Consider the following 25,042-nt stretch of genomic DNA (forward strand, 5'->3'; position numbering starts at 1 on the left):
CTTCCCGCAGAATTGGAAAGTCATCGTTGCTTGATGAGTTCTCGCTTGCGAGTATGCTGGGGTCTCCTTGGGTCTGACGGATGCAAAGACCATAAGACATAGGAGCAGAATTCGGCCATTTGGCCCATTGAGTCTGCTCCATTGTTCAAACATGCCTGATCCTTTTTTTCTCCTTCCCAACCCCATTCCTCGACCTACTCCCCATAACCTTGGATGCCATATCCAATCAAGAACCTATCAATCTCTGCCTTGAATGTGCCCAACAACCTGGTCTCCACTGCTGCCTGTGATAACAAATCCCACAAATTCACCACCCTTTGGCTAAAGAAATTTCTCTGCATCTCTGTTTTAAATGGACTCCCCCCTATCCTAAGGCTGTGCTCTCTTGTCTTAGACTCCCCACCACAGAAAACATCCTTTCCACATCTACCCTGTCTACGCCTTTTAACACTCGAAAGGTTTCAATTACATCCCCTCTCATCCTTCTAAGTTCCAGTGACTACTGATCCAGAGCCATCAAACGTTCCTCATACGACAACCCTTTCATTCCTGGAATCATCCTTGTGAACCGCCTCTGGACCCCCCCTTTCCAATGCTAGCACATCTTTTCTTAGGAGGAGCCCAAAACTGTTCACAATACTCAAGGTGAGGTCTTACCAGTGCCTTATAAAGCCTCAATATCACATCCCTACCCTTGTATTCTACACCTCTTGAAATGAATGCTAACATTGCTTTTGCAAGTTTCTGGTGTTCTGCACAAGAACTTTCAAGTCCCTTTGCTTCCCAGATTTTTTGATTTTCCCCCATTTAGAAAATAGTCTGCACATTTATATCTACTACCAAAGTACATGACCATGCATTTTACAACATTGTATTTCATTTGCCACTTTCTTGCCCATTCTCATAATCTGTCTTAAGTCCTTCTGCAGCCTACCTGTTTTCTCAACACTATCTGCCCCCCACCAATCTTAGTATCTTCTGCAAACTTGGCAACAAAGCCATCTATTCCATCATCTAAATCATTGATATACAGCATAAAAAGAAGTAGTCCCAACACCGACCTCTGTGGAACAGCACTAGTCACTGGCAGCCAACCAGACAAGGATCCTTTAATTCCCACTTGCTGCCTCATACCAATCAGCCAATGCTCTAACCATGTTAGTAACCATAAAGGTCTGAACAGTACTTAGTTCTTCTGTTGGGAATGTCATCATTTTCTGTGAGACAGTTTCCTTTTTTGTCTCGAGTGATGCTGACTCGTGACTATCTCTGTTTAGTGAGGTTCTTCACAGTTTGAAATACTCGCCTGCTGTTGCTCTTGTTTAGACTATTTTCTTTCTCTGTACACTGTCTCTCAATCCATTCTTCCTTGGCCTTGATCATGTTTTTCCTGATCTTTCCATACGCTACAGCTCTTGTTGTTGTGTTGTTCAGGTCTCTTCTAGTGTCACACATTTCCAGGATCTCCTTTGTTACCCAGGATTGGGTTTTCCGACAATGTTTTTCAAATATCTCATTGGCTATTTCTATCAACACTTCATTGATCTTAGCTGTCAATGTTTCAGCATGTTCATCTGATTCATGCTGATACATCTGATTTTAGCTTCTCCCTTTTAAATTGCAGGGTGAATTCTATTATAGTGTGATCACTAATATTATATTATGGTTCCTTTGCCTTAAGCACCCTAATCAAATTTGATTCATTATGCAACACCCAATCCAGAATTGCCTTTTCCCTTATGGGCTCAGCTACAAGTGGGTCTAAAAAAACACCTCATAACAATTCTACAAGTTCCTTCTCTTGGGATCCAGCACCAATCTGATCTTTCCCAATTTACCTGCATTTTGAAATTCCCTTATGACCATCGTAACATTGTCCTTTTTTAGATGACTTTTTCATCTCCTGTCGTAATTTGTTCTCCACATCCTGTTCTTTTTACCATTGTAATTTCTTTATTCTCCCAACAAGGATTTTATACCTTTTGATCATATGTCACTTCTTTGATTATATTTTTTACCAGTAGAGTCACCCAGTCCCTTTGCCTACCTGCTTGTCCTTTTGATGTAATGTGTATCTTTGGATGTCAAGTTTGCAACTGTGATTTTCTTTCAACCACAACTTAGTGATGCCCGTAACATCATCCCTGCAAATTTCTAACTGTGCCACAAGATCATCTATCTGTATACTCTGTATACTGCGTGGATTCAAATATATTACCTTCAGAACAACATAAAACTAAACAGCAAGATTGCTTAATGTCATTTCAAGTACACAAGTGTTTTACTCCAGATGTGATGCAGCACAAAAAAGCACAATAATACAATAATAACAAAAAAAGCAAAGCAAATATAAATACATAAGATAGCTTTTATACAGAAATTAATTGTATGTCCATAAAGTAACACTGGGCACAGGAGTGTCTGTACATAAGGTGACTGACAGGTTTTGATAAAGTGGTGGTGGGGTGGGTTTGTGGGTGGACATGTTGATCATCCTCACCAATTGGGGAATGTAACTGTTTTTAAGTCTGGTAGTCCTGGCGTGGATGCTATGCATCCTCCTCCCTGATGGGAGTGGGATAAACAGTCCATGAGCAGCACACATAAAAGTTGCTGGTGAACGCAGCAGGCCAGGCAGCACCTCTAGGAAGAGGTACAGTCGATGTTTTGGGCCAAGACCCTTCGTCAGGACTAACTGAAAGAAGAGCTAGTAAGAGATTTGAAATTGGGAGTGGCGGGGGGAGATCTGAAATGATAGGAGAAGACAGGAGGGGGAGGGATGGAGTCAAGAGCTGGACAGTTGATTGGCAAAAGGGATATGAGAGGATCATGGGACAGGAGGCCCAGGGAGAAAGAAAAGGGAGAGGGGCGGAAGGCCCAGAGGATGGGCAAGGGGTATAGTGACAGGGACAGAGGGAGAAAAAAGAGAGAGAGAAAAAGAATGTGTGTATAGAAATAAATAAATAACAGATGGGGTATGAGCGGGAGTTGGGGCATTAGCGGAAGTTTGAGAAGTCAATGTTCATGCCATCAGGTTGGAGGTTACCCAGATGGAATATAAGGTGTTGTTCCTCCAGCCTGAGTGTGGCTTCATCTTTACAGTAGAGGAGGCCGTGGATAGACATATCAGATTGGGAATGAGACGTGGAATTAAAACGTGTGGCCACTGGGAGATCCTGCTTTCTCTGGCGGACAGAGCGTAGGTGTTCAGCAAAACGATCTCCCAGTCTGTGTCGGGTCTCACCAATATATAGAAGGCCGCATTGGGAGCACCGGACACTTTCAAATCTCTTTCTAGCTCTTCTTTCAGTTAGTCCTGACGAAGGGTCTTGGCCCAAAATGTCAACCGTACCTCTTCCTAGAGATGCTGCCTGGCCTGCTGTGTTCACCAGCAACTTTTATGTGTGTTTGTCACAATGGGGGGGGGGGGGCAATGGGAGCAAGGGTGGACCCAAATGCAAGACACATCTTGTGGGTTAATTAAATTGAGTTTATTGTTTGATACCAGGAGAGCAAATCAGAAGCAGGAATAGTGAACTGGACAAGTACTCAGGAATACAACTAGGCTGGGACTAGGGGTCTGGGCTAAGATTCGCAATTGGATCCCAGAACTAGCGGCAACATGAAGAGGCTACAGTATAGACTCCAAGCCAGAGACTGGGCAAGGACCCAGCACCTGGGTCGTGCTCCGGGCTCGGACCCCAGAACCAGGCATGGACATGACATGGGCTAGGGAGAGGAGTAACATGGAAAAACAGAGTCTTGGTCTCAGGAGAGCAGGTGCATGGAACCATGGACACATACACAGAACAGAGTCGGGACCCCTCCTTGGGTACAGGACATAGGGCTGGGACTCACACACAGAACAGAGAGCCGGGACCCCTCCTTGGGTACAGGACATAGGGCTTAGACTAATGACCCCCGTGGGGCAACGGCAAGATGGCCTGACTTACCCCACGGAGGCGAGGACAAGTCAAGACCAACACGAAAGAGCACCAGACGGTACCTATCTAGCTCTGGTGATAGAACTAGACCAAGGTGCAGGCGAGGGCTGCAGATGAGGGCTAGAGGCGAGAGGGGCAGAGAAGGGATTCAGACAGGGGGGGTCACAGACCGCCAGGGCCAGGACTTGACTCAGAACTAGGATGCCGCCAGGGACGGGACTTGACTTGGAACTTGGATGCCGCCAGGGCCGGGACTTGACTCAGAACTTGGATGACGCCAGGGCCTGGACGTGACTCGGAACTTGGATGACGCCAGGGCCAGGACTTGACTCGGAACTTGGATGCCGCCAGGGACGGGACTTGACTCAGAACTTGGATGACGCCAGGGCCAGGACTTGACTCGGAACTTGGATGACGCCAGGGCCAGGACTTGACTCGGAACTTGGATGCCGCCAGGGCCAGGACTTGACTCGGAACTTGGATGACGCCAGGGCCGGGACTTGACTCGGAACTTGGATGCCGCCAGGGCATGGACTTGACTCAGAACTTGGATGCCGCCAGGGCCAGGACTTGACTTGGAACTTGGGTGCCGCCAGGACCGAGACTTGACTCTGTACTTGGATGCTGCCAGGTAGTGGCGAGCTCTCGGCTGGGACCGGGAACAGTAGACAGCGGTTCTTGATTCCCTCTGGCAGGTTAACTCACGGACCCACCTCGGTGAGGAAACTTTGCAGGCTCGCCTTGGCCTGGTAACTTGGCAGGGTTGCTCCGGTGAGGAAAGGCGAATTACCGGCACTTGCTTCGGGCGGAGACTAGGCTTGCTCCGGCCAGATGACATTGGCATGCCATACCTTTGGTGACTTTGCAAGCGCTCTCGCCCCGAACAGCTGAAAGCCGGAGACTATAAACTACCAGTTCAGCCGAGAGTAAATTGCCTCTAATCACCAAGCCCAAGGGGTATGGGAAAACAGGGAACCAAAGGGAAACAGGGAGTCAACGGTCTGGATCGTAACATAAACAAAGTAAATTTAAAGAGACCCCGATCTGGACCATGACAGTGTTGCTTGAAATTCCAGCATCTGCAGATTTCCTCATGTTTGAGTCCATGAGCAGGGTGGGTGGGATCCTTCATGATGTTACTGACCCTTTTCCGACAGAGTTGTCTGTGTATGTCCTTGATGGTATGTAAACTGGTGCCGCGGATGTGCTAGGTAGTTTTGACTATCCATTGTAGAGACTTCCTGTCCACTGCAGTGCAGTTTTCGTCCCATGCAGTTAGGATGCTATCACATATTCATCACTCTTTTCAATTTTACCTCATGTTACTGGAGTTAAATTCTAATCCCTTTCTATACTTTGTCTTTTTTTCCTGGAGACTTTCATAACTTTTCCTTCCTTTTTACTTTGTCCTAACTTTTCCAGGGTGTTGAATCCACTCCCCTATCCTCAGCCCTTGTTATGGGATTTGCCAGGAACCCTGGTCCTTGCATGATTCAGGTGGAGCCCATCTGGTTTGGAACAGCTACCTCTATCCTCAATACTGGTGCCGATATCCCACAAATTCAAACCCACTTCTCCCACATCAATCTTTGAGCCGTGCATTTAGCTCTCTGAGTAAGTCATAGAGATGGGTTTGATTGCAACATTTAAGGGAAGCTTGGTTAAGTACATGGATGGGAGGGATTTGGAGGGCTATGGTCCAGGTGTGGTGGCTTAATGGGATTAGGTAAGAATAACAGTTCTGCATGGACCAGATGGGCTAAAGGGCAGTGTATTCTTTATGACTATGATTGTGATGGACTGCACTGATCTTTCTCTGTAATTGATGCACTCTCTTCTGTATTTTCTCTTGTACTTTCTGAATGTACTAATGTGATTATAATGATTTGTATGGGGGACATGCAAAACAAAGTTTTTCATTGCTCCTCGATGAATGTTTCAGTAAGAAACCAATTTAGCAATTTTCCAGTTAGAATAATCAGGGTAATAATTAATGCAATTAATTTCTTGGGATATAGTTCTGACTATATGAAATTTTTGGACCAAATCAAATGCCTTTTCTAACAAGTTTAATAAATGCCACACTTGTGGTTAGGATATGTAAATTTAATTTATTCATACAGTCTAAAATTGAAAAGAAATATTAGTCCAAGTAATGTGATCATGAATATACCCAATTATTAAAAAAAAAACCTTGCCTGCTTCATCAAGACTATTTAGGTAAAGGGGTCTTCAATCTGGCCAGAGTGACTCTACCCCACCACCCTCCGCTGTGCTGTGGTCAGACACCAGCTGTCCTCTCCATTGGCTGATATACAGTTAACCATTCAGATCAGCAACATTGGCCATTTACTGGATCCTGAACTCTCCCAGCCTGTTAACTTTGCAAGTCCCACAAATTAGTCAAACTTTACATTATCCAATTTATAGTATCATTCTCCTCAATCAATATTCCATCATATTCAAGAAGACACAATCTAATATCAAGCAGTTTAATATGACTAAACATTGGGCAATCTAGGAGTAGTGGGGATGTAATTAAAAAGTAGCAGTAGATGGAAGTTATTTTAGTTATTTTTTGTTTATTAGTTCTATGTCCTCACTTTGTTTTGCACATAGAACAGTAGAGCACACTCTTACGCACTCATGTGCTATCTGTCTCTACCATCACTCTTGGTAGTGCACTTCAAGTCCCCATCATTCCCAGTGTAAAAAACTTTCCCCACACGTTCCCTACGTACTTTCCTCCTCTCACCTTCAAAAAAATGCCCTCTCATCGAAAACATTTAAATTGTGGAAAAAAGATACCAGCTGTGTATCAATATCTCGCATAATTTCTGTCAAATCTCTGCCTCAGCCACTCTAGAAAAAGTAGCTCCAGATTGTCCAACTTGACTTCATGGCACATGCCGTCTAAACCAGGCAGCATCCTGGTGAAACACTTCTGCATCCTCTCCAAAGTCACCACATTCTTCCTAAAATAGGTTAACCAGCACTGAAGGCAATACAGATTAGGGGTACCCAACCATTATGCCGTGGACCCTGACCATTAATTGAGGGGTCCATGGGACCCAGGTTGGGAACCCCTGTTCTAGATGCAGCCTAACCAGAGTTTTATCAAGCTGCAACATAACTTCCTAGTCTTGGACTCGGTGCCTTGACTAATGAAGCCAAGTATGCCATGTGCTTTCTTTACAGCCTTATCAAACTGAACTACCAATATAAGGAGCCAAATACCAGGACCCCAAAATTTCTCTGTTCATCAAGGCTGTTAAAAAGCCGACCATGGACTGTGTACTTTCCTTTCATGTTGGATCCATAATTAGTTCCTTGGTCTTGCTGACATTGAATGTGAGGTAGTTGTTCTTGCAAGTCCACTCAACACACCAATCTATCTTATTCTGATATGCCTCCTTGTCACCGCCTGAAATTCTGCCAACAACAATGGTGAATTTATAGATGACATTTCCTCAGTGCCTAGCCACACAGTCATGAATGTAGATAGTAGAACACGTGGAATTATAACATTGTAATCATTAGTGAGATTTGGTGGCAGGAGGGACAGGACTGGTTGTTCGGTGTTGCAGGGTTTAGTTGTTTACATGTGATGAAGTGGAAAGGATGAAAGGAGTATAAGAAATGCAAGATAACATTTAAGAAGAAAATCGGAGGGCATGATGTTGCTCTAGCAGACAAGATAAAGGAGAACCTATAGGCTTAATAAGAGCAAAAGGAGAACAAGGAACAAAATTAATCCTCTGGAAGATCAGAGTGGTCTATTCATGCAGCTGAAAGAGATGAGGGAGACCTAAAAAGGATCTTTTGCATCTATATTTACTCAAGAGACACACACAGAGTCTATAGAAATGAGGCAAAGCAGCAGTGAAGTCATGGAAACACAAGGAATTCTGCAGATGCTGGAATTTCAAGCAACACGCATGAAAGTTGCTGGCGAACGCAGCAGGTCAGGCAGCATCTATAGGAAGAGGAACAGTCGACGTTTTGGGCTGAGACCCTTCATCAGGACTAACTGAAGGAAGAGTGAGTAAGAGATTTGAAAGTGGGAGGGGGAGGGGGAGATCCAAGATGATAGGAGAAGACAGGAGGGGGAGGGATGGAGCCAAGAGCTGGACAGTTGATTGGCAAAAGGGATATGAGAGGATCATGGGACAGGAGGCCCAGGGAGAAAGAAAAGGGGGAGGGGGGGAAAACCCAGAGGGGTATAGTGAGAGGGACAGAGGGAGAAAAAGGAGAGAGAGAAAAAGAATGTGTGTAGATAAATAAATAACGGATGGGGTACGAGGGGGAGGTGGGGCATTAGCGGAAGTTTGAGAAGTCAATGTTCATGCCATCAGGTTGGAGGCATGACGGAATATAAGGTGTTGTTCCTCCAACCTGAGTGTGGCTTCATCCCATTCCCATTCTGATATGTCCCCTTGTCCATTTGTCCCCACCAATCTCCCTCCTGGCACTATCCTTGTAAGCGGAACAAGTGCTACACATGCCCTTACACTTTCTCCCTTACCACCATTCAGGGCCCCAGACAGTCCTTCCAGGTGAGGCGACACTTCACCTGTGAGTTGGCTGGGGTGATATACTGCGTCTGGTGCTCCCGGTGTGGCCTTCTATATATTGGTGAGACTCGACGCAGACTGGGAGATTGTTTCACTGAACACCTACGCTCTGTCCGCCAGAGAAAGCAGGATCTCCCAGTGGCCACACATTTTAATTCCACGTCCCATTCCCATTCTGATATGTCTATCCACGGCCTCCCCTACTGTAAAGATGAAGTCACACTCAGGTTGGAGGAACAACACCTTATATTCCATCTGGGTAGCCTCCAACCTGATGGCATGAACATTGACTTCTCAAACTTCCGCTAATGCCCCACCTCCCCCTCGTACCCCATCTGTTATTTATTTCTATACACACATTCTTTTTCTCTCTCTCCTTTTTCCCCCTCTGTTCCTCTCACTATACGCCTTGCCCATCCTCTGGGTTCCCCCCCCCCCACTTTTCTTTCTCCCTGGGCCTCCTGTCCCATGATACTCTCATATCCCTTTTGCCAATCAACTGTCCAGCTCTTGGCTCCATCCATCCACTTCCTAAACTTCTCCTATCATTTTGGATCTCCCCCTCCCCCTCCCACTTTCAAATCTCTTTCTAGCTCTTCTTTCAGTTAATCCTGACGAAGGTCTCAGCCCAAAACGTCGACTGTGCCTCTTCCTATAGATGCTGCCTGACCTGCTGCGTTCACCAGCAACTTTGATGTGTGTTGCGTGAAGTCATGGATCCTATACAGATTACAGAGGAGGAGGTGTTTGTTATCTTAAGGCAAATTAGGGTGGATATATCCCCTGAGCTTTGCATTGCATTGCCTTGAGGCCCTGTGTGAAGCTAGTGCAGAAATTGCAGGGGCCATAGCAGAGATATTTAAAACATCCTTAGCTATGGGTGCAGTAACAAATAAGTGGAGGATAGCCTATGTTGTTTAAGAAAGGCTCTTAAGAATAAGCCAACAAATGAGACACTTGAGGTCAGTGAGCCTGACAACGGTAGTGGGAAAGTTATTGGAAGGTATTCTAAGGGATTGGATATTTAAGTATTGTGTTTGGATAAACAGGGACTGATTAGGGATAATCAACATGGCTTTGTGCATGGAAGGTTATGTCTAACCAAACTTGTATAGTTTTTCGAAGAAATTACCAGGAGAGCTGATGAAGGCAAGGCAGTGTATGTTGTTTACATGGACTTTATCAAGGCTTTTGATCAGGTCCCACATGGGAGGTTGATCAAGAAGATTCAGTCACTTGGCAGTAAATTAGATTAGACATGGTGGCAGCCTTTCTGTCTGTGACTGGTGGCTTGCTACAGGGATTGCTGCCGGGTCCATTGTTGTTTGTTATCTATATCAACAATCTGGATGATAATGTGGTTAACTGGATCAGCAAGTCTGCGGATGGCACCAAGATTGGGGTGTAGTGGTCACTGAGGGAGACTATCAAAGCTTGCAGCAGGATCTGGACCAGCTGTAAAAATTGGCTGAAAAATGGCAGATGAAGCTTAATGCAGATAAGTTTGAGGGGTTGCACTTTGGGGTATCAACTGGGGCAGATCTTACATGGTGAGCGGTAGGGCACTAAGGAGTGTGGTAGAACAAAGGAATCTGGGAACACAGATACATAATTCCTTGAACTTGGCATCATAGGTAGGGAGGGAACGTCAACTCAGACCATGAGAGGCCTGCATCGGGCATTTTCATGCCTTACAAGGCGCAGATTGGAAGTCTATGTGGGGCGCCACTCCTCGCACAGACTAGACCAATGTGTGATTAAGTGCCTTGCTCAAGGGCACAAACATGCCGCCACAGCTGAGGCTCGAACTAGCGACTTTGAGGTAACTAGACGAACGCCTTAACCACTTGGCCACGTGCCCAGCACAAGGTTGAAGTTGTATAAGATGTTGGTGAAGCCTAATTTGGGTGTGCAATTTTGGTCACCTGCTTACGGGAAAGATGTAAATAAGATTGAAATAGTGCAGAGACTTGAGGACTTGAGTTTTAAGAAAAGGTTGAATAGGCTAGGACTTTATTCCCTAGAACATAGAAGACAGAGGAGAAATTTTGATAGAGGGTGTACAAAATTGAGGGGTATAGATGGGATAAATGCAAACAGGTTTTTTCTACTGAGGTTAGGTGAGACTACAACTAGAGGTGATGGACTAAGAATGAAATGTGAAATGTTTAAGAGGAACATTTATCCTTTATCCTTAAGTTATCCTAACTTCTCCCTGATTATCCTCATACAGGGAGCCTTGGGATTCTCTAATTTTACTCAATAAAGACTTTTCATTACCCTTTCTAGCTCTCCTAAGTCCTTTTTCAAGTTCCCTTCTGGCTTCTTTATATTTCTTAATTGTCCTGTTCAGCTCTATCTCCCTAAGCCTTACATATGCTTCCCTTTTCTTCTTGTCTAAATTTCAAATTTCAGATTCACTTACAGACATCCCACCTCTCCCGGAAGTTCCGGGAGTCTTCCGCATATTAATAGTGGCTCCCTGATGCCCACAAATTATATAAAATGGCCCGGAAATCAAATTTTTGAGAGAGAAAGCGAGCATGAGAGAGACCATGAGAGAGCGCAAGAGCGACCATGAGAGAGAGCGCGAGAGAGTTCCAGAAAAAGAAAATATAAAATGTACATCACCCCAGACTACCCTACAGTGTACCCCTGCCTAATAGGGGTCAAAAATAATGACAGTGTTGCTCGCTGCACTGTTTGCAACAGTGACTTTTCTATTGCCCAGATGACTGTAAAAGACATGGTGAGGTGAGTTTAACAGGTGTCATTCGTTCATTAGCATAGCTAACTTTATTTAAACCAACACACATAAAGTTGCTGGTGAACGCAGCAGGCCAGGTAGCATCTGGTCTGCGGCATTCACCAGCAACTTTTATGTGTGTTGCTTGAATTTCCAGCATCTGCAGAATTCCTGTTGTTTTTATTTAAACCAGCTGGCTAGCTGCTAAGGAGCTATTCTATTGCAGACATCCCACCTCTCTCAGAAGACTCCCGCAAATTGATGGTGCTACCTCCCTGAAATGAGTTTTTGTAGGGTGGGATGTCTGCATTTATCACATGTATACAGTGAAATGTATTATTTACATTAACAAACAAGAATGTACTGAGGCAGCACATAAGTGTTGCCAGACATTTCAGCACCATTACAGCATGCTCACAATATTCAGCAGAACAAAACAAGACAACATCAGCAAAACAAGCCCCTTTTCCACCCTCCCACTTAACTACTGCCCATTCACACATGCAGCCAATGTTCCTGTATCTTGCCATCTTTGTGCTTCCCTGTTACTGGAAAAAAACTAGCCATGCACTCAGTGACATGTCTCCACATGTCAGAGGTAGATTTGTCGAAATGCACCTCTTCCCAAATTATTTCTCCCTGGCTCTTGACTAATGCCCTCATAATTTGCCCTTCTCAATTTAATAAATTCCTGCAAGATTCATTCTTATCATTATCCATATGTAGCTCAAAACTAGGAGTTGCTATCATTATTTCTGAAGTGTCTTCCCACTGAAAGGCCAGTCACCTGACCAGACTCATTCCCCAGTACAGGTTTCCCCCGCCATCCGAAGGTAGAGCATTCCTGTGAAACGGTTCGTAAGCCGGAATGTCGTAAAGCGAAGAAGCAGTTACCATTTATTTATATGGGAAAATTTTGTGAGCATTCGCAGGCCCAAAAATAACCTACCAAATCATGCCAAATAACACATAAAACCTAAAATAACTGTAACATACAGTAAAAGCAAGAATGATATGATAAATACACAGCCTATATAAAGTAGAAATATTTTTCTACAAACATTGCCTGCACTGTTCTCCGTAGCGAAAATCGCACACAAGTGCATGCGGCAAAAACATGGCACAAGCGCTTTCCAGTAACTAAGCTATGAAGCTGCTAAATCATACCAAATAACACGTAAAAATACACAGCTGATATAAAGTAGAAATAATGTATGTACAGTGTAGTATCAATTATGGGAATCGGGAAGACAGTGCAGAGTACACTGATGATGGTGTGTTAGGCTGAGTCGTCGGAGGCTGGGGTGGTGCAGTGGTCCCCAACCTCCGGGCCGCCGACCGATACCGATTCACGGAGAATGCAGCGGTAGCTGGGAAGCACACGGCACCTAATTAATTAGCTTGTTTATTTCACCTTTTTCCTTAAAGATGCCTCCCGGCTACCGCTGCATTCTCCGCGAATCGGTATCTGTCCGTGGCCTGGGGGTTGGGGTGGTGGGACACTGGGGTATCACCTCATCGTCGTCTGTTTCCATTAGGGCGGGCAGCTCATCTTCTCCTATGACTGCCCGCCTCGATGTCGAAGGTCAAGGTTCATCATCTGCTGTGGCTGATGTGGAATGCTTGAACAAAGACAGTATGCTTGACTGCTGAGACTCGCGCATTTTTCTATCATACAGTTCTTTGTAAGCACTCAAACCATCTTGCAAATATGCCCTAAACCGACGTACCTTTTCAAAATTAAAGTCGTACTTTATCTTTGCAGCGAAAAACTTACGCAATTGCTTCACATTCAGTTCCTGGACAACTCCACTTTCGGTCCGTTTGCTACTGCATTCGGTTTCGATTGTTATCCTTTCCTCTTCCGATTGCATCAGCTCTTCACCTATCAGTTCTTGGTCATAGGATGCCAAAACCTCTTCAACATCATCTTCGTCAACTTCCACAAGCCAAACTCATTTTGTCCTTCCTTCGTTCACCACGATCGAAACGCTTATGTCTAGTTTTATGCTAAGTGTAACACCGTTACGAGTTCTTTAAGGCTTTTCTGATATCTTAGAACTCATCTTGCTAACAGCTGCTCGCATGCACGTGTTTAAGCAATGCCGGCTAGAATGCCGTTTCGAATCCGGGGGAGAGCAGCTGCTCAGGGCTTTTTCTGTGCACTGCCTTTTTTCGTAACAGTGAAAACACCTTCTGTTAGCGAAAACAGGGAACTAATGTAGTCTTTCATAACAGTGAGGTTTCGTAAAGCGAACGTTCGAAAAGCAGGGGACACCTGTATCAGATCCAGTATTCACATATTGTTTGAAGACCCCCAACAAATTCTGCCCCACCTAAAACTTTTGCACTAAGGAGTTTTCAATTTATGTCAAGGCAGTTCAAGTCACCCACAATGAAAACCCTGTTTTTCTCCTTTTCATAATTATATAATTGCTCCTTGGTGTCCCTAAGGCTGTTAGGAGATCTATAGTATAAACCAGGGGTCCCCAACCTTCTTTGCATTGCGGACCGGTTTAATATTGACAATATTCTTGCAGACCGGCCAACCGGGGGTGGGGGGTGGGTTGCCAACGGACAAGAGTAGCAGTCAAATACATTATGTTTACCCTGAGAAAGACCATGAAGCCTTGTGCAGGCACCAGTGCGCATGTGTGTACGTGCCGATTTTTTTCTACAAGTCGTTTTTGGCGATTCTGTTGGGGGGGTGGGGAGGGGGATTGTTAATCACAACCGGAATATAGGTGATAAGTGGCTAATACACTCAACTTCGTTTCTAAAAGGGTTTATCTGACGAATTTAATATTAAACACACACTGCATATTTTCCTCACATGAATATAGCAATAAGTCAATTATCAGGGGAGGACAGGGGAGCTTGAAGTAAGTGTTGAACGAACTTCCAGTAGAAGTGGTAGAGGCAGGTTCGATATTATCATTTAAACAAAAATTGGATAGGTATATGGACAAGAAAGGAATGGAGGGTTATGGGCTGAGTGCAGGTCAGTGGGACTAGGTAAGAGTAGCGTTTGGCACGGACTAGAAGGGCAGAGATGGCCTGTTTACATGCTGTAATTGTTATATGGTTATATAAGTCACTTACAAGTCAATAGCATCATAACATTTTAAGTAACGTTTGGATATTAAACACACAGCACATATTTTCCCCGTATGAACATATAAAATCATTGCAACTCACCAATATCGCTGAATCAGTGGGAGACCTGGCCTTGTTTCCCTGCAACGAGACGGTCCTATCGAGGGGTGATGGGAGACAGCGATACTCGAATGGGGTTCCTTATATCCAGTCTATTCTGCAATTTAGTTTTCGTTGCATTCATTGCAGATACATTGGAAATAGAAGCAACATTTTCAGTGCTTTTGTGGCTATCTCAGGATATTTAACCTTGACTTTGATCCAGAATGCCAGCAGAGATGTTATGTCAAACACACTGTTCAGCCCGCCATCATTTGCAAGCTCGAGGAGTTGATCTCCTTCCCGCGCTGACATGGATGACGTGCGGGTAATGACCTCGCATGCGTTCAAGCTCAACAGAGGCTGTGATAGGGAATGAGGAAAGGTGCAGCTGACTCATATTGCCGAATCATATCGCTTCCTCGCGGCCCAGTAGCACATGCTTTGCGGCCCGGTACCAGTCCGCGGCCGGGTGGTTGGGGACCGCTGGTATAAACCCATCAAGTATTAGCACCTTTCTCATTGCTGAGCTCTACTCATATAGACTAAAATAAGAATAGCTTTGTTTGTCACATAGTCATTGAGACATTAAAATGTACAGTGAAATGCTTTGTTTGCATCAAATCAAATAAGTGAGGATTGTGCTGGGCGCCCCACAAGTGTTGCCAAGTGTTTCACCTGTGTAGCACCAGTCTTATCGTCACATTCTTTAGAGAAAATCAAATTACGCTAGGTGCGAAAAGCCCATTAGAAGAATCCCAGTATCCGAAGGAGGCAGTGAATAGAAACCACACACTTCTGAAAATAAGGTTTTGTTTAGGTTCCAAATCTTAGATATGAACAAAAGCCAAATTTCTGTTTAGTTAGAATCAGTGATATTCATTAGAATAACCTTTGTTACTCCAATTTCTCTAACTAATTAGATCTAGTGTTATTCCCTATTTAAAAGTTTACAGACTAAACTTCCCTTTTTACTTATCCCTGATTAGTTAGAAAACCAAATATAATTCCTATTCTCAAGTATTATAGTTAAATTCAGTTTCAGTTTCAGACAGTATATCTACAAGTTTAAATTCAAATTCAAAAATTATATATATACAGTTTAACACTTTCACGATGATTCTCCATCACAGCTCTTAACCAAAGTAAATCTCATTCACTAACTTATCAAAGTCTTTGCAAAATAATCAGTTCTTGCAGAAAATCAAATTTGGATTCTTTGAATGAAAATAAACTTGTACATCCAATCGTATTAAATCCTCTGCGTCGTTACATATTTTGTTCCTGTGCTGGTTCTTTATCTTGGGTGGCTCACCATCGTGTTTCTTGGATTCATTGGATGAAATAGTTTATCATCCACAGTAAGTCAAATTACAAACTTGTATAAAACTTGACCAAATGCCTTGATATGATTTTACAGAACTAATTCCCGACTACATGGTAGGGATTTTGGACACTGGTCTCTGCTGTTATTGTCTCGTTATAGCTGCTGCATGTTATAGCTGTAGCTTCAATAAATCTTTTATCGCCATTGTCTCTCCTGTAGGGGTGTCACCCTGAGGGTTTCAAGTTAGTAGGGTAAAGATACTCACTACTAATTCCACTCTAAACAGTTCATGTCTTCAGCTTCTAATCGTTGCTGCGTTTCTTTCCTTGTCCATCCCATGTCCAACCCACCCCTCCCTCGCATGGTGTTTTTTTTCAAATGTTTTTTTAAATCAGTAAACCTTGTTTTCATCCCTCTGCAGTTGGAACTTTCTAACATTATAATTTTGGATTTAATTAACCTGGGTTACCACCTCCCCCTTTCCCTTTGCATACAGCTACAGGTTGCACTGAAATGGGTTTGGGGTGTTCTTTATTTGCGAAATCTGGAAGAGACTCTACAATAGCTGAACCCAGAGCTTGGGAAAGGGACTGAATTGCTGTCACTAAGAGATTTCCCAGCTCAGGATATGTGAGAGTTCTTGGTTTTTCTCTGTGTTTAGAAGACTTCCTGTGTTCAGGCTCTTCTTTGTGAGAATCTTCATGTGCCATGGCTTTTCTAGTCAACACTTCATCCTGTGTCTCTTTTTCTTGTTGAATCTCAAACTCATTTGGTGTTAATGAGATTTCCAGACTTCTGCCATTAGGTGGGATACACTGATTCCGCATTTCCTCATTTGTTATTTCTTCCATAGGGTTTTCTTCAGGTCTGACAGGTAAGTTACTTTCTACAGTGGGTTCCTCTACCTCAGGTAAGTAACTCGCATTTCTTTGAGATTCCAGCACTGGCTCTTTGGGCTTGGGTTGGAACCCACAGTTCTTCTGTGTAACTTTCACAAGTTTTTCGACTCTTAGGTGGCTCATCTATAATATCAAGTCTTGGTCTGAGGTAATAAACCTCATCCTTGCCCTCTTCAGAGTCAATTGAATTTTCTTCCTTTTCAACTGACTCTTCATTCTTAGTACTCCTGTGAGTTGTGTACTTGCAAACAGGGACAGGAGAAAGTTGTTCGTTGTCTTCAGAAGGAAGAAATCCATAAGGGAGCAATAGATCTCTATATAAAGTTTATATGGGCCCAGACTGGTTCTCAGGATGTACTCTGTAGACAGGCAGATCACCAGCTTGTCTTACCAGTACATAGACTGTTTCTTTCCATTTATCAGCAAGTTTGATTTTACCTCATAGGCACACATTCCTTACTAGCACTCGGTCTCCTTTTCTCAACTCTGAAGCTGTCACCTGTTTATCATATCTGGTCTTGATTCAGTTTGCCATTTTCTGTGAATTCCCCCGCAGCTATCTTGAAGCTTTCCTCAAGATGAGATTTCAAATTTTGTACATACTGAGAATGTGATTTACCATGTTTGTCTTTCAAGGGTAGTCCAAAAGCCAAGTCAACTGAAAGTCTGGGATGTCATCCGAACGTCAATTCATACAGACTAAAGCCAGTCGTATCATTCCTAGTACAATGGACTAGGGGTTTCACAAATTCTCAACAGCGACTTTTATCTTTCATCTCTAACATATTTACGAGGGTCTTGTTAAACCTCTGAACAGGGTTTCCTCTGTGATGATATGGTGTAGCTCTGACTTTTTGATTTCCAGCTGTGTCACACAATTCTTTAATCAAATGGGATTCAAAGTCAGGCCCTCTATCACTGCGTAGGCACTTGGGATACCATATTTCAAAATGAAATGCTCCCTTAGGCACTTCACAGTTTTGACTTTTTAGCTGGGTGTAGGAATAGCCAAAGCATATTTAGCGAAATGATCAGTTATTACTAGCACATCTTTTGTGTTACTTTGATTGGGTTCTAATGTAAGAAAGTCCATGCAGGCCAGCTGCAAGGGTCGAGTACTCACGATATTCACTAACAAAGCAGCTTTCTCAGGCAAGGTCTTTATTCTTGTGCGGCGACCGCTTGTTTTAATCTTGTGTTTTACATCAGCAGCCTTCTTGGGCCAACAGAATCGGCTTCTGACTAAATCCAGCGTACGGTCAATACCCATGTGACCAAAGTCATTGTGAAGACTCTTAAGTACCTCAGATTGAAACTTTTCAGTAAAACAAGCTGGCATGTTGTTTTATCTCTGGTTAGTCATTTTCTGTAGAGAATTCTGTCTTTTAGCTCTAGACGATCCCATTCTCTGAGAAAGAAGGGTAGTCTAGGGATTGCGTTTCTCACCAAAGGGGATGGTTTTTCTCCAATTTTCATCTGCTTGATGACTTCCCTAATACAAGGATCTGCTAACTGGGAGTCTGTAATCTCAGCATCAGAGAGATGAGATAATCCACCACACTGATCTTCTTGTGTGTAACTGTCAGGTATAGCATTTGAATGCATCGTTAAGGATCAAATATACGCAATGGCAACATCTGTTACAGGTTCTGTTTGTTGGATAAGACGACTCTCACATATAGCTTGCAGAACGTCAGTGGTATCTTCACCTGCATCAGAAATTGCTTCTAGTTTAAAATGAGGCTTCGGAGTACCATGATGTGACTCCCACTCACTCCGTCTCTTCTCAAGCTGTCTTCTATTTTCCACTACTAATGCCCAATTGGGCTTATAGCAGCAAGATCTGGCTATGTATCCATCTTCTCCACGTTTACACCAGCACCAAGGTTTTGGATTTACACTTGGCTGTTTGTTAGTGGTTGTGGACTCGTGTTTAGCTGCTGCGTCTCACTTGCTGTCTTAGAGCTTGCTTTTCCCTTCTGCTCTCTGTAGCTTGTAGAGCAGCTAGCTGACTTTGAAGCTCAGCGATTTGTTCAGTCAGTTGAGAAGTAATTGAAATTAGCTGTGCGATATCATCATCTATACAGGCACTTGGGGTCTGAGACTGTATAACAGCACTTGATTTGGCTGTTCCTAAATGTTGTTTCATGCGTGTGGATCAGGAAGCATGCTTATCTTCCTCAGTGCGTAGAAATACCAATAGTTCAGAAAACGATGGCGGGTTTTGTTTTTTCTGTTCCAGTTGCTGCTCTGACATCGGGGAGTGATCTCAATATCCCCTACAAAACTGCTTTAGGAGATGTTTGTTAGCCTCAGTTTCAGCAAATCCGCCTCGCTTTGCAGTCAGTGTCAACTTTACTTGTAGCTGCTGTAAGTAGGCGGATGGTTTTTCACCTGTGTTCATGAATTTGGTGAATAATTCATCTCCATCTTCCATGGTGGCAAAAGCTGAATCTAGGAGTTGTATGTAATTAGCGGGTGAAGCTCCACGGCTTATTGACTTGATGGTGTCAGAAGCTGGCGGAAGAATATTTTCACATATTTTCCATGTTCTATGAAGATCAGACACACTTGGGTCTTGCATGAACAGTTCAACACTAACATGCCAAGTCTCATAATCTGCCTCATTAGGTGGACAAGAGATTCTACCAGAAAAAGTTTGGAGCCTTACTGGCGGATTGCCGTGAGCCATCAAGTTATTACCATGCACAACGTGCTCCACTATGACTCTTTGAATACCTGGAGGGTTTAGATCACTGGGAGAGAGGAATGGGTTCACTGCAACTCCATTAGTTTGGATTTTTTCTGAATATCAGCTAGAGCTGTTTCCAACTGGTTGGTATCAGAGGAGTCTGCTCTGAATTAAAGAGTTCTGGTCTTATTATGTTGTTATGTACCCCGTAACTGGGTTGCCAAACCAGCAGAAATTGACCACTTAGTTGGAGTCTGGATTACTGGAACTAAGAAAGTTTTATTAAAGAAATAAGCAACACAGTACTCTAATAGTAAGGATATAAATGCAACAGGTTAGCAATGAATAAACACACATGTACACGGAACTATGATAATAGGATCAATCAGGCTCTATCGCAGTCTAGGGGTGAAATGATCAGTCACAAGTGACAGAGTTCAATTTAGTTCAGTTCGCAGTAATCGCCGTCGTGCCGTTGGGGAGAGAGAGAGAGAGAACGAATGAATATGCAAATCGGATTCCAAACAGACCTTCGATATTCCTCGCAGTTAGCTTTCGAGCGAGCCCTTTGTAATGTCTTCTGAGGTCACCGACTGTGACCCCTCCGTTCCAGATATGATCGTTCTTCTGCGGTGAACCGGACACCCAGGCAAGGGCGGACACACACACCAGGTTCCCGCCGACCCGTACCTTTCTACCCTGTGCGTCTATGGCTGGTCCCGCGACCAGACCTCCAAAACTCCCACCAACTTGTGGGGGCACACCGCTTCCAGGGTCTCATTACCTCGTGGAGTCGTGTGTCTGTTACCTTAGCGAACCTGTTCCTTTTATCCCCCTGCTGGGGTATTGCCTGTCCATCAAACTTCAAATAGTTCAAAGCAACCGGTCTCTGACAATACTCGGAACTGTGTCTCCTTTCGGTAATCTCTCTCGTCTCTCTCTTATTAGCATTTTGAATGTTCCCCCATTGTCCTCTTATCGGCATCAATCTTCTGATAACTGGTTCTTTTGTCACAATGTACATCTTCAGCAGTTTCAACAGTGACTGTTTCCCTACTCTCAACAGTAAGGGTTTCACTGATCTGGATTAACATCTCTCTCAAGATTTCATTATAATCTTCCCCACTGCACTTCGCTAAGGTTTTCAACTCACCACGGTAAGCTTGAGTGGTGTCTTTTCCAATTTTCTGAGTGTAAACACTGGATAAACTAACTACATGGTAGGAAACATATTGGTCACCGCTTGCCTGTTGAGTGTACAGTAGCAAGGGCAGGAGATCTTGCACTGCAGAGTCAAAATGGTACTCTACCATGAGAGACTTGGAAAATTCTGCACCGAGGTCAGTTGATCAATCGATGAATAACTTTGGCAAACGAATCATATTCTTTTAGAAAGTCCAGTATTTCCTCATCTTATTCTGTTCCTGTTATGCCATTGACTAAAACAGCATTTGGGATCTTGACACTCTTTTCCTCTATGACTTCCATTTCCTTTTACTATGGGTCTTAACTGAACATGTGAGTTTGAACAATAAGATTCTTTTAATGCTTCGTATACTAATGCTACTGGTTATCTAATACACTGCCTCCTGGCTGGTTTGCCAAATTTTATGTAACGCCTGTGTAGCACCGGTCTTGTCGCGTGACTAGTCGTCGCACTCTTTAGAGAAAATCAAATTACACTGAGTGCTATTAGGTCATCAGAAGAATCCAGGTATGAGAAGGAGGCAGTGAATAAAAACCACACACTTCTGGAAATAAGGTTTTGTTTATAGGAAAAACAATATGTACAAAATATTTACATGAGCAAGAACAATTCAAAATTCAAGCATTCTGTTTAGGTTCCAAATCTTAGATATCAAACCACAACAAATTCCTTTTTAATTAGAATCAGTGATATTCATTAGAATAACCTTTGTTACTCTAATCTCTCTTAACTAATTAGATCTAGTGTTATTCCCTATTTAAAAGTTTACAGACTAAACTTCCCTTTTTACTTATCCCTAGTTAATTAGAAAACCAAATATAATTCCTATTCTCAAGTATTACAGTTAATTTCAGTTTCAGACAGTATATCTACAAGTTTAAACTCAAATTCAAAAATTATAAACACACAGTTTAACACCTTTCATGACAATTCTCCAACATCACAATTCTGAAACAGACTATACAGGGTACTGGTGAGGCCGCACCTGGAGTACTGTGTGCAGTTCTGGTCTCCATACTTGAGGAAGGATATACTGGCTTTGGAGGCAGTGCAGAAGAGATTCAGCAGGTCGACTCCAGGGATGAAGGATTAACCTATGAGGAGAGATTGAGTTGCCTGGGACTATACTCTCTGGAATTCAGAAGAATGAGAGGGGATCTTATAGAAACACACAAAATTTTGAAAGGGATGGATAAACTAGAAGTAGGAAAGTTGTTTCCATTGGTCGTTGAGACTAGACGTAGGGGATATTGCCTCAAGATTCAGGGGAGAAGATTTAGGATGGAGATGAGGAGAAACTGTTTTTCCCAGAGAGTGGTGAATCTGTGGAATTCTCTGCCCAGGGAAGCAGTTGAGGCTTCTTCACTAAATATATTTAAGATACAGTTGGATAGGTTTTTACATAGCAAGGGAATTTAGGATTATGGGGAAAAGGCAGGTAGATGAAGCTGAGTTTACAGATCAGCCATGATCTTATTGAATGGCGGGGCAGGCTCAATGGGCTGGATGGCCTACTCCTGCTGCTATTTCTTATGATCTTATGCTATGTTATGTAAAGTACATCTCATTCAGTAACTTATCAAAGTCTTTGCAAAAATAATCAGTTCTTGCAGAAAATCAAATTCGGATGCTTTGAATGAAAACAAACTTGTACATCCAATCGTATTAAATTCTCTGCGTCATTACACATTTCGTCCCTGTGCTGGTTCTTTATCTTGGGTGGCTCACCATCGTGTTTCTTGGTTCTTTGGAATGAAATAGTTGATCATCCACGGAAAGTCAGTTCACAAACTTGTACAAAACTTGACCAAGTGCCTTGATATGATTTTACAGAATTAATCTGGACTACATGGTAGGGATTTTGGACACTGGTCTCTGCCAATATTGTCTCGTTAAAGCTGCTGCATGTTATAGCTGTAGCTTCAATACATTTTTTATCGCTATTGTCTCTCCTCCAGGGGTTTCAAATTAGTAGGGTAAAGATATTAATTCCACTCTTAACAGTTCATGTCTTCAGCTTCTAATTGTTGCTGCATTCCTCTCCTTGTTCATCTTGTGTCCAGCCTGCCCCTCCCTCGCATGTTTTTTTTCAAATTTTTTTAAAAATCTGTAAACCTTGTTTTCATCCCTCTGCAAGTAGAGCTTACTAACATTACAACTTTGGGTTTAATTAACTTGGGTTACACATGCATCTGGCGCCAACATAGTATGTCCACAACTCTCTAACCCTAAATGTATATCTTTGGAATGTGGGAGGAAACCAGATCACAGACATCCCACCCTGCAAAAACTCACTTCAGGGAGATAGCTCCACCATTTCAGGGAGGTAGCACCCCTGCCCCCGCAACCCCATATCCCCCCCCCCATCGACCTCCAAGGGCTCATGTATACGGGACATTTGATTATGAAAGAATACAACAGTTTATTTGACACATATTGAAACTATTTACACACACATACATATATATATTCCTTGTTGAGTATTTTGTTGGCAATCTCCATGCTAATGCAAATAGCTTTTCTATTTCTTTTGCAAACTTTCCTTGTACTGTGATGTGGCTCTGCTGAAAAGAACTGTGAAATACTTGAGCAGGCTTCCCTGTGATTAGCCTCCCTGATATGTTGTGGTCCCTAAAAGAAATAAAAGCATAAGGTGTATCCTTATTATATTGTCTTATGTAATACTTTGTTTAGTGATTTTGTCTAATCTGTAAACCAATCTGTAATCTGTAAGCTGGGTATATGCAGAAAATGTGACATTAAAATACAGTATGTACTTGTATATTATCATGGAGTCATTCTTTAATTCTATTACAACTTTAAGCATGTCTACAGGGAGTTTGGCCTCATCACGTAGGACATCAATAGAGTAGCTCCTTAGCAGCTAGCCAGCTAGTTTAAATAACGTTAGCTATGCTAATGAACGAACGACACCTGTTAAACTCACCTCAACATGTCTCTTACAGTCTTAACCCACCATGGGCAATAGAAAAGTCACTGTTGCAAACAGTGCAGCGAGCAACACTGTCATTATTTTTGACCCCTATTAGGCAGGGGTATACTTTAATGTAGTCTGGGGTGAAGTGCGTTTTATATTTTCTTTTCTTGAAGCACTTTGCCATGGCAGTGCCGGACACGAAACTGAACTGATGGAGAGACAGAGGTCAACTGTAAAGCCCGCCCACAGAGAAAACTGATAGGTCTACTTAGCACAAAGAGACCAATCAAGATGCTCACTCTTGCTCCCACTCTCGATCTCGCTTCCGCTCCTGCTCTCGATCCCATTCCCGCTCCCACTCTCCCTCTCCCTCTCATTTCCGGGATATTGTATATAATTTGTGGGCGTTAGGGAGCTACAATTAATATGTGGGAGACTCCTGGAACTTCCGGGAGAGGTGGGATGTCTGAGATCTCCTGGAGGAACCCCACACTGCTGTGATGCTAATGGTTCCCTGTCCACAAAGCCCTAGAATCAAAAGAAGACTTTAAACCCTATCTGATATCTACAAGAACTGTCCTGGGGAGGTTACACTGTGTCCATCTACTCTTCAAGGACTACCTTACTTCCTTGTCTAGCCTCTGTGGCAAGGTTCAGCTGTCAGCTTGAGTGATAGGACCCCTTCCCCAGCAAGGAGGTACTTCCTAATAACAAAGTAGTTTGAACACAGTTATTTTATGTTTAGTGATACATGTTTAAATTCAAAGACAAATAATTCTTCACACGCACTTAACACTGACTGAAGATTTCTAATCTATAAAAGTTTCACAAACTACAAGGATTTCCAAATGCAGGTACATTTCTTACAAACTGGTTGAGGACATGGCAGACTCTCAAGTAATTAATTATTGTTCTTTCTGTAACACTGTCTTTCTGTCATTCTTAATAATCTACACTGTTGCTGACACTCCTAACTATTTTCTACTGGATGACATCATCTTCATGTGATGCTTCCCAGATACCTTTTGCAGGGACAAAAGTGATCCTGAAAGCTTTTGGTAACAAAGAGCTCAGACATACGTAAATTAATGCTGTGAAAGCTGATCTCCTGAGTACACAAAAATCCCAATTTGTAACCATGTTTAATGAGCTAAGTGACATAACCCCCATTGTCTTGCCTTTGGCTAACACAGATAAGCGGTCTCCTGGTTATTCCATTTTGCAGAGCAGACTTCTTAGCAGCCACCTGCTGTGGGCTATTATTCTGTATTCTGCAACACTACTTGTAAAGCTGTACATTCAGTTTCAAACTGATTGCTCCTTGAAATTTACATTAAGAACTGGAGTCTGGTTCTTGTTTACAACAAAAAGGTAAGCACAGAATATTGTTAGAAGTTTAACTTAATCACAGACAATTCCGACCTTTGGAAAGGCATGCAGCTGTGCAAGAAAGCTGTGTTCAGCAATACACTTCTTTGTGCCCTGGGAAATGAATATCCTTCACATGAGTCCATGAGCCT

General features: G+C 43.1%; 1 protein-coding gene across 11 annotated transcripts in view; it reads left to right on the forward strand.

Moving 5' to 3' along the window:
- Positions 1-25,042, forward strand: part of LOC140209876 (SHC-transforming protein 1-like) — a 198,664-nt gene that overhangs the window by 136,446 nt on the left and 37,176 nt on the right. The gene's annotated exons all lie outside the window — the stretch shown is intronic.

This window comes from Mobula birostris, chromosome 14 (assembly GCF_030028105.1).
Source record: "Mobula birostris isolate sMobBir1 chromosome 14, sMobBir1.hap1, whole genome shotgun sequence".
Classification (NCBI taxonomy): Eukaryota; Metazoa; Chordata; class Chondrichthyes; order Myliobatiformes; family Myliobatidae; genus Mobula; species Mobula birostris.